The following is a 10,170-nucleotide window of genomic DNA, read 5'->3' as shown; positions in this document are numbered from 1 at the left end:
ATCAAGAGTATAATGCATCCTGATCGGTTGTCTTTAGGTTTTAGAAGAATGATGTTCCCATCTTAGCAACATATTTCTACCAAATTTGCAAATGGTGCTATGATGTGGAGGGGATGTAGAAAACATTTGAGGGTCTTTTAAATATTTATTTCTGGACCATTCATTGAAGTTTACAGTCAGAATTGGGCTTAGTCTATATTAATAATTTTCATTTGTAACTCATTTCTCAAGCTGCCTCAGAGAATCAGAAAGATTTTCCCTTTATAAGGAATAAACTAAGGTTCCTAAAGGCAAATTATCTAGAGGGAACATTCGTCATACAGTTTTATTTGCTTTGCATGGCTGAAATCAATCTTTTCTTTAGATCTAAAGTCAAAGTATGAATAAGTATTGCATTGTAAATAAGTGATGCATCACATTTGATGTATATTTTAAGAAATAACATTTTGACTATTAAAGAAAATAATGTTATAAGTAGCTGAAAGATTCTAACCCTCTTTATGCTCCATATAAACAATTGCTTTAGTCCACATTTTAAAATATTTCTAATGCAATGCAGTGTTAAGCAGATTTGCTGGCTTTATTTTATGATTATCTGCATTTACACCTTTGAAATAAGACAAGTGAAATATAAAGGTTTTCTTTGGAAATAAATTTAAACCTTCTGAAGTGTAGCGATTTGTATTCATATTTGTGTCGGAAGTACTGAGGCACTTCCAGGTTGAAAAAATTAACAAGTGACATCATCATTGTCCAGGGGATGCCCAGTTTGGGGGGGGGATTTCCTTTCATGTCCCATCAATGTGCTGAAAAACTAGTACCTATTTATCTGCTTATGTTTGCACACATTTGAATTGCTAGGAAGGCAGGAGCTGGAGCAAATGATGGAAGCTCACCCCACCACACAGTGGCACTTGGGTTTCAAACATGGGCTTGCAGATTGCCAATCTAGCATTCTAACCACATGAGTCACCACATTGCCCTAATATAGTAGTTGATCAAATGCAATATAGCAGTTCAATATAGTATTTCCAGATCATGGACATATGTAAATTTAAATTCTAAACATCAAAATACAAGGGTTGTTAAATATTGCATTTTTTCACTTTTACTATTCAAAATATCACCTTAACAGACATTTGTATTTATTATTTGGCAGGCTTTGCCTGTAAAAAAAAGAACTCCCTGTAACTTTGAGAAGAACATTTATTGAATGTGGAATGTGGCAAACCTGAAGATAATTTAACTAGATTAACAGCTTTAAAATGGATTTCTGCACTGCAGACATACTAACTTGTCACTTGATAAAATCTGCAAAATGCCAGAATTGAAACACTGTGAAAGATATGGATGAATATGTAGGCTTCTCATCAGCTCCACTTTATTTGATTTGGCATGAGATTTAATTACATTTTAGGCTATTCTTCACACAGAATTTTCAAAATGGTTTATGCAAAAATTATAAAACTTGAGATTATTTTATAAAAACTGCCGTGATGTGATAGATTAATTATATAGTTATATATCCCTATATCTCTGTTGGCAGAAGCATTTCAAAGATTGCTTGGGGAAAAATTAATGCTTGAGAAAGCAAAGAGAAAGTTATCAATATTTGAAGAATAACCACATTAACTGTGTTTGATTAAATTTTAATTCCCAGCTAATTACATTTAGGTGCAGATGATGTTTTGAACTGATTCCACTAATTTTTCTGTAGCATAATACCTCTTGCGTGCACTGAGAAACCATATATGCCCCTTGGCACCCATGTTCTATTTTCACAAGCAGAATCTATTTCTCCAATTTGCAGTTATCTGAAAAAAACTGGTTATGGGCATATGACACTTATGTAGAGTCCAGGAATAAAAGTAATAGATATAGCATTTTTCTTCTATCAATTTATACTAAGTCATCACTCACTGATTAAAAAAGTCTTAAAGGGCTTTTGCATTTCTCTTTAGTTTACAAAACATATGTTTTGCTTCTTTATTGTCAGGGTTGAACCAGACATAGCAAATGGATTCCAAGTGAGAAAGTCTTTTCAGGACTGTGTGAAATGTTCTGGGTGTAGGCTTGATCTTTGATAGGTTAATTCCAGTATCCACCACAAAAACCTGTCAAAAAAACTAGGGCTATAGCACTAGCATGAGCACTGCAAGAGACTTGGAGCATTTCTTTGGAGACTTCACCTAAACCTTCAGTGGGTTCTTTATGATTTTTGCCTTTTAAGCTCTTTCTTTGGTGAGAAGTTGTGTCACCAACTGCCTTTGCTATTTTTGTCCCGAATGTGTCACCTTGGCTGGTCACAAGTAGCTCTCAGTTGAAGCTCAGAAAGAAAATAGCACCATCCTGCAGTTTCACATTTCAGATTAATTGGAATGAAAACACTGAGAAGACAAGAATAAGACAAGAATCAGTTGCAAATTAAAAAGTATGTTGAAACTTTGAAATGTTTAGCATGGTTGGTTCGCTTCCTACCTCTCCCCTTAACAGAAGATAAGATGTGTAGAATGACTCTCCCATATGACTGCCTGCTATGAAAAGCACAAAAATATTTATGACTGGGTGCAGGATTAGAATATTATCTTATTCCTGCTTAAGCTAATATTGTAAACAAATTAAAATTTTACTCTGACCATTACACACATATAACAAACAAGTTTTAAAGTGTGTTTATTTATTTATCATATTTAGAAACCATCCATCTCCCTCATAGAGTGACTATAAATGATTGTTTAAATCAACAGACACATTTGTAAAGAAAAAAATGCATATATGTTGCATTGTGATTCAAAAAGAATTGATCATATAATAGGAATATACACATTTCAATTTAGAAATAATTATTAAGTAAATAAATGTCCAACATATGTCCTTGTAGTTGAAGACACTGACCAAATGAACAGTCTGTTCTTTAGGTGTAAAATACGGACATTTTCAAAGCTTCTGCTATCTACTTACAGTTTTTGAAACAGATTTTTCAGACAGATGGTACAAAAAGTAATGGTCCTTTAACATCCCTTGAAACAGCTCTTTTGTGCAAATCTAAAACATTTTGCACCCTCTCTCTCGTTTGCCTGTAACCCACAATTTGAGAACACATTCTTCTTAATAACCATACTCTGAGCATTTTGGTGTTGAGTTTTCCCTTATAAACCTTTTAAAGAAAAAGTTGTAGTTTAGTTGTATTTTGCACTTTGAGATTTGAATGTGAACATTTATCCTAGTATACCATATTACCTTGTAGGTCTTGAATCTAGTTCAGATACTACTACCCTGTTTCCCTGAAAATAAGACTTCCCCAGATAATCAGCCCAGTTGGGCTTTTGAGTGCATGCACTAAAATAAGCCCCCCTGAAAATAAGCCCTCCCTGAAAATATTGCAACACAGCAGCAGCTATGAGGTGACTATGCTCGCTGCCTCCTGCACCTCAAAAATAATAAGACCTCCTCAAAAATAAGGCTAAGTGCTTATTGGGGGGGGGGGGTCAAAAGAAAATAAGATATTGTGTTATTTTCGGGAAAACACGGTACCAGGCATCACTAACTTCTCAAAAATGTCAGTGGCTAAATATCCATTTTTCTTCCACACTTCCAAGTGGTAGAGCAGGTGATAACTCTTTACTCTGCCAGTATAGCATATTTCATCTTTTATATTTTAGTTGTGGTTGACCTATGAAGCAATGAAAAGGTCAGCTTTGGAAAAAGTGATACATTCAATTTGGCAAATGAGACAAGACAAGATGGGTGATTCTTGTGATATGAATGCAGAAATTATTTTCAGAAAAGAAAACATAATATTGCTTATATTTTTGCAGACATTTTTATATTTTTCAAGTTGAATGGGCTTCTGATTTTTAAAATCCAATCATTAGATGCCTACTGGTTTACACTAATACTGTGTTTCCCCAAAAATAAGACAGGGTCTTGTTTTCTTTTGACACCCCCCCCCCAAATAAGCACTTGGCCTTATTGGGTTTATTATCTGGGGAGGTGTTATTTTCGGAGAAACAGATTACCTTAACCACTACACTGAACTGTTATTATAGTTTCTCAGTTTGTTGGATGATACAATACTTTTAAAATATTTTGGATGTTTTTTCTGTATTTCTCTTATAAATTGCAATAACAATTATTTTAAGAAATATATTACACAGTAATTCTTATATAAGTTAACTTTGAACTGACATCGCAAACGATTTAAGGGAGGACTTATTTTAGTGCATGAGCTTAAAAGCCCAATTGGGCTTATTATTTGGGAAGGTCTTATTTTCAGGGAAACAGGTCATAACTGACATTTACTTGAATTTAGAAATATGCCAAACCCTTGAACAGCCAGCTCATTTTAATGATCCACAATGATAATTATACAGTACAGCAAGAGAAAATAGAGTGGAGGGTGGGGAGAGGTAGTTAAAGGTCTCTCAAATCCTTTCCTTCACAGGCTCTAATTGTAAATTCATTTTAACAGTGTTCATATTTATTCCTCTGTCACTATGAAAAGTTAATGTCCAATCAGCACATTCACTGTTGCTTTTTAACTACTGTCATGTAGTAAAATAGAAACTTGGAAGAATAGCGTAAGTTTTCCTTGATTTTGTTTTTAACACTTGTTTTCACCACCACATGGCTTTACAACAACAACAACCACAATAATAACAACAAAATTATACCCTACATTTGTATAGATAAAAGGAGATATCGTTGGCACTTTTCCCTTTTTGGCTAGCCAGCCAAAATTCCCCATTTCATGATTCAAAAACCATCCCATATTTAATCTGATGTGTGTTCCTTCTTCACTTTGCATTTTCTCCCAAGAAAATAAACTCATTATCTTCCCTTGAAACCTATGTGACTGTTGTAGGTCTGAAAAAATGAACTGCTATACGATGGAGATGCTCTGCTTTCCATGGAAGAAATTTCTTCTCCTTGTTGTCTACGTCTTAGCACTTACACTCACTTTCAGCTGTCTTCAAGTAGTTTGAATATCCGGGATCCTGCTGTTTATTTCCACTCACAACCCTGCTGTCCAGATGCACTTGTGTGATAGAAGTTAAGAGTAGCACTAATAAATTTCAATCTACCTCGGTATGCAGGCCTGTTCCCTGTCTGCAGTCACTTATTAGTATTCAGGTTTATTGCTACATTTCCCTGACCGTGAAATGGTGCTTCCGTGACTATATGACTACATTTTTATAATCATTCTTCCCTTACTATCACTCCTAATATAGAAGATGGCTGATTTTGTTGCAGACCCATTTAGGCAAAGTCTGCAAAATCCTTAATTGTGTGAAAAGTCCATTTCAAATTTCTTTTTCTTTCAGCAAAAGAGCTGTGATTATACAGCTCCCTATCTAGAAGAACCCATTTTCATTGCTCGATATTTGCAATAGTAGAATGTTCCTAGTGATTCTACTCAGAACGTACATAGCAAAGCTACTCTATTTCCTTCTTTTGTTTTTCTCTGATGAAAAGATGAGAAACATTTTGAGATGGTTCCAAAGGGAATACGACTATGTCCAGTTCCTTATCCTCAGACACTAAATATTCAAAGAACAAACCTGGGTGATTCACAACAAAATCCTTGCCTGAAGACATACTAATCACAAAGCAGAATTTATATCTCTTCTTGTGATCTAGTTGTCAATCCTGTTGTCATAACTCATTTCTCTCTTCTTGGGGGAGAATTCTGAATATATCTCTTTGATTATGATTGTATACATGCTACTCAGTCACACCATGCAATTAGCAATTAAGATTCATTAAAATTCTCATTCTGTTGAGACGAATGCAAGTTGGGACACCCATCCATCTTAACAATCAATCAGTGTAATGACTCATTATACCTTGTGCCTGTTGCAATCTTTACTCAGTCCAGTGACTCCACTGTGAAGTCATACTGCAGCTGTTGTAGAGGCCACTTAATATGAATGTCGCAGCTTATTTGGAAACTGCAGGATGCGGGCTGTCATCAATTAAGCAGTGTTAATTAAATAACACACAATAGCAGGTCTCTTTTCTGAACGGAAATGGTTATGCGTGGATATCTGTGGCAGCAGAAATTCACAACTATCATTTGTTTATTCATTTGTAAATACAATTTTACTGCAACATCTAGTCTTCATTTAAGTACCATGGAGAGGGCTTTGCCAACTGCAGTTTACTGTCTCAAGGAAAACTGAATTCTGTGAACAACATAAATCATTTTGGTTTTTCATAATTCTCTGCAGAACATATGCTACTGAACATTTCATTCACCTCACTGTCTGCTTGATATTCATCTCACATGGAGCACCCTCTTTAAATATCAATGTAGCTCTTAAGGCTAAAAATCTCCAATTATAATATAGGTTTCTGTTCATTAAAAAAACCCTATAAAAACCTTGAAAGGTTTGAGAATGTTTGGCAATGATCCTTACATTTGCTTAACACAAATGATTGTATAAGCCAAAATTAACTTAAGAGGAATATCTTGAGGTGGTTCATCAAATCTATTGGAAAAGGTAAAGATTTCCTCAAAATCTTCTTGACAAGGACATGTTCATATAGTGGTTTTTGGCAGAGATATAAAAATAACTCACCACTAATAATATTTTGATTTTCTTGTCTAGGCTACATTTCTATACATTCCTGACATCTCCCTTCCAAATATTAACTAAGTCCAAACCTACTTATTTGCTATGGGGAGGAAAATCAACCAAGGTCGCTATTTTCTGTCAGTTGAGATATTGCATCTCAAAGGTAGAGCCAAGGTGGTGCAGTGGTTAAATGCAGCACTGCAGGCTACTGCTAGATCAGCAGTTCAGCGGTTCAAATCTCACCGGCTCAGGGTTGACTCAGCCTTCCATCCTTCCGAGGTGGGTAAAATGAGGACCCAGATTGTTGGGGGCAATATGCTGACTCTCTGTAAACCGCTTAGAGAGGCCTGAAAGGCCTATGAAGCGGTATATAAGTCTACTGCTATTGCTATATTGCTAAAGGTAAGTGTTACTAGCTTAGCATCCTCCAAATGATCTAATGATGTTCACAGTGTTGAAGGTCCATAGGTAATTATGGATTTTGAGATGCTATATTTTAATATTAGCTTTAGAACCAAATAGGTTTAGACACATTCCATTGGCAAGATTTTAATTTAAAGTCTAGCTTTAAATAGAAAGTTAAATAAAATTTGAAATTTAAATAAAATAAAACAAATCAGGTATAAAACAGACCTAAACTCTGATGATACTTCTACTTGTATCTGTCCGCCCCGTGCCAACTCAGTGAAGCGGATGCCTGGAGGCTGTCAGGGTCTGGATGGGAGTTAACAAGCTTGTACTCAATCCAGACAAGACCGAATGGCTGTTGTGTTTCCCTCCCAAGAATTTGGCCAGTATTCCATCACTCAGGCTGGGGGGGTGAAAATTTACGCCCCTCAGACAGGGCGCGCAACTTGGGAGTCCTCCTGGACCCACAGCTGACCTTAGAACATCACCTGTCGGCTGTGACCAGGGGGGCATTTGCCCAGGTTCGCCTGGTGCACCAGTTGCGCCCCTACCTGAACCAGGAGGCACTCACGACAGTCACTCACGCCCTCGTGACCTCAAGACTGGACTACTGCAATGCGCTCTACATGGGGCAGCCTTTGAAGAGTATTCGGAGACTACAACTTGTCCAGAATGCAGCCGCGCGAGCGATTGTGGGTGCACCTTGGTACACCCACGTTACACCTAACCTCCGCGAGCTGCACTGGCTACCAATCGGTCTCCGGATACGCTTCAAAGTGCTAGTCGTAACTTATAAAGCCCTTCATGGTATTGGACCTGGGTACTTGAGAGACCGCCTGCTGCCAATTACCTCCCATAGACCCGTTAGATCGCACAGGGTTGGCCTCCTCCGGGTTCCGTCTACCAGCCAATGCCATCTGGCTACCACCCGGGGGAGGGCCTTCTCTGTAGCAGCTCCGGCCCTTTGGAATGAACTCCCCGCGGAGATTCGGACCCTCATCTCTCTCCAGGCCTTCCGGAAAGCCATCAAAACCTGGCTGTGCCGGCAGGCCTGGGGTTGATGAGTTCCCCTCCCCTCTTGACTTGTATGGCTGTAGGCCTCTTGTGTATTTTAATTACGTGTATTGTGTTTGTATCCCTTTTTCCCCTTTTGAGTTGTTCGCCGCCCTGAGTCCCTCCCGGAGAAGGGCGGCATACAAATAAACTAAATCTTAATCTTAATCTTACTTTATTTTTAAAGATATGACTTACACTGACCTTCCAAGGGGATTCATCCTGAGTATCAGGAATGGTTGTTACAAATGCAATAGATAATGGTCCAGGAAGTTGTGACTGGTCAGATTCTGATAGGATAAGTATCTCACCATTTGACCTTTTTAGAAAGGTTTCTATAAACCATCTTTCAATATAAAATCCACTTTGTCATGCCCCAGCATATAACTTTTATATACCGTTGTTGCTCTCTAGCCCCATCTAATGGCTGGAGAGACAAAATACCAAGTATATTGTTTCTCATCAGCCCGCACTCTCAAACCAAGAACACGCTAGGAAGGCAGACTCCATTTCCTTTATCATTTGGTGAAGGCAGAAGCACAAATAACCATCCATCTTAATCTGTGGCACATGGTTGTCCGAGGACAAACCCACATCCCACACACAGAGCATCGCTGCTAAGATTTAAATTGCTTGTATTTATTAACTGTTATTTTCAGCAGTAACTTAATGCTGTCTATCTTGTATTTGGTTCTCATTGTATGTGTTCCTATTTTCCCCAGTTTCACCATATCCTGTTCTTTCAATAAAACATTCAGATTTACGCACACAGTCTGTTTTATTGGAGGATAGGAGGGTTTAGTTGCACGTTGAGCTGCACACAGACTAATGTGTAGTGGGGACAGAACACACTTTGTTCTGTCCCACTGCCATTAAAAATGGCCTTCATCCTCTTTTGCAGAATATACATCAGTATATTGTTATTGTTATTTTTATGAATCTAGACACCTATCAGGACATATTTATTATGCCCTAACAGAAAGATTAAATAAAGGTGTTTCTGAATAGCCTTCCTTTCACCAGTGTTTCTCAGTCTTGACAGCTTAAATTTGCTAAGGCTGAGAAACATTTCTTTACACCTTTCCTGGTGAGTTGATACAAGAGGCTTACTCTTCTTTTCCTTGTATAGCATATAGTCCTCATTCTATAGAATAGCAATATTCCTATCTTGCTGTAAGCTTTCCCAGCCAGAGTTAGTATCTTGCAACTATAAAAATACAATACATTTATGCAGTTAAGAGTATGTAATAGAATTTATGGCAGAAGTACCTCAAGTTTCAAATTACACTAGTACAATATGATACCCTGTTCAAAATTATCTCATAATCACATATATCCATTATAGGAAAAACCACATGCTTTAGCTGCTATCCAGATTTTTGTAAATGTTCTTGAAGAGGGACTCTCATTTTGAAACAAATGACTTCTTTTTCTGTCCTAACTAAAAAAACATATTGTTACAAATCTTCAAAAATTGAATAATACTAAGCCATTCACACTCTACATGGTATACATCTGTATGTCTGTCACATCTGGCACATAGAAAGAAAAATAAAAGTGACCTGGAAGTGTGACCTGAATAGCAGCTCCAGAGATAAAGAGAGCATCTCCTTTGAACACTGACATTGTGTTCCTATCTATTCCCAGACCTAACTCTCTGAAGATAATTAGTTACTGAAAATGTTATTGAAACCAACTGCTGTTTCTCTAGATTGTTTTTGTTCATAGACTTGACTACATTTATACTTTCTCTTGAAAAGAAATATATTCCTCAAAGGGCTATGAGTTGTTGAAAATGACTCAGCTCTCTTATGTTGTCAAAGCTTCCACATTTCCTCACTGTTTCTTATGAGTAGAAATGAATTCATCATTTCCAGCAAGTACAACAAATTGGTCCCCTTGTTCAAATTTGGTTTTCTTTCTCCTTCAAACAATATATTTTTTTAAAAAACAAATACTTCAAAAAGGTTTAAAGTGAAAAGCAGAAGTAGAAGTAAAAGTAGAAAAGATGACATCTCATCAGAATCATTTATTTATTCAATTTATTTAAAACACGGTATATAGCCACCCATCTTGTATCAAACTCTGGGCAGCTCTTAATGAGCAAATAAAACAATAATAAAAGTGAACA

Source organism: Thamnophis elegans, chromosome 6, assembly GCF_009769535.1.
Source record: "Thamnophis elegans isolate rThaEle1 chromosome 6, rThaEle1.pri, whole genome shotgun sequence".
Lineage (NCBI taxonomy): Eukaryota > Metazoa > Chordata > Lepidosauria > Squamata > Colubridae > Thamnophis > Thamnophis elegans.
Note: the sequence above shows the minus strand (reverse complement) of the source record.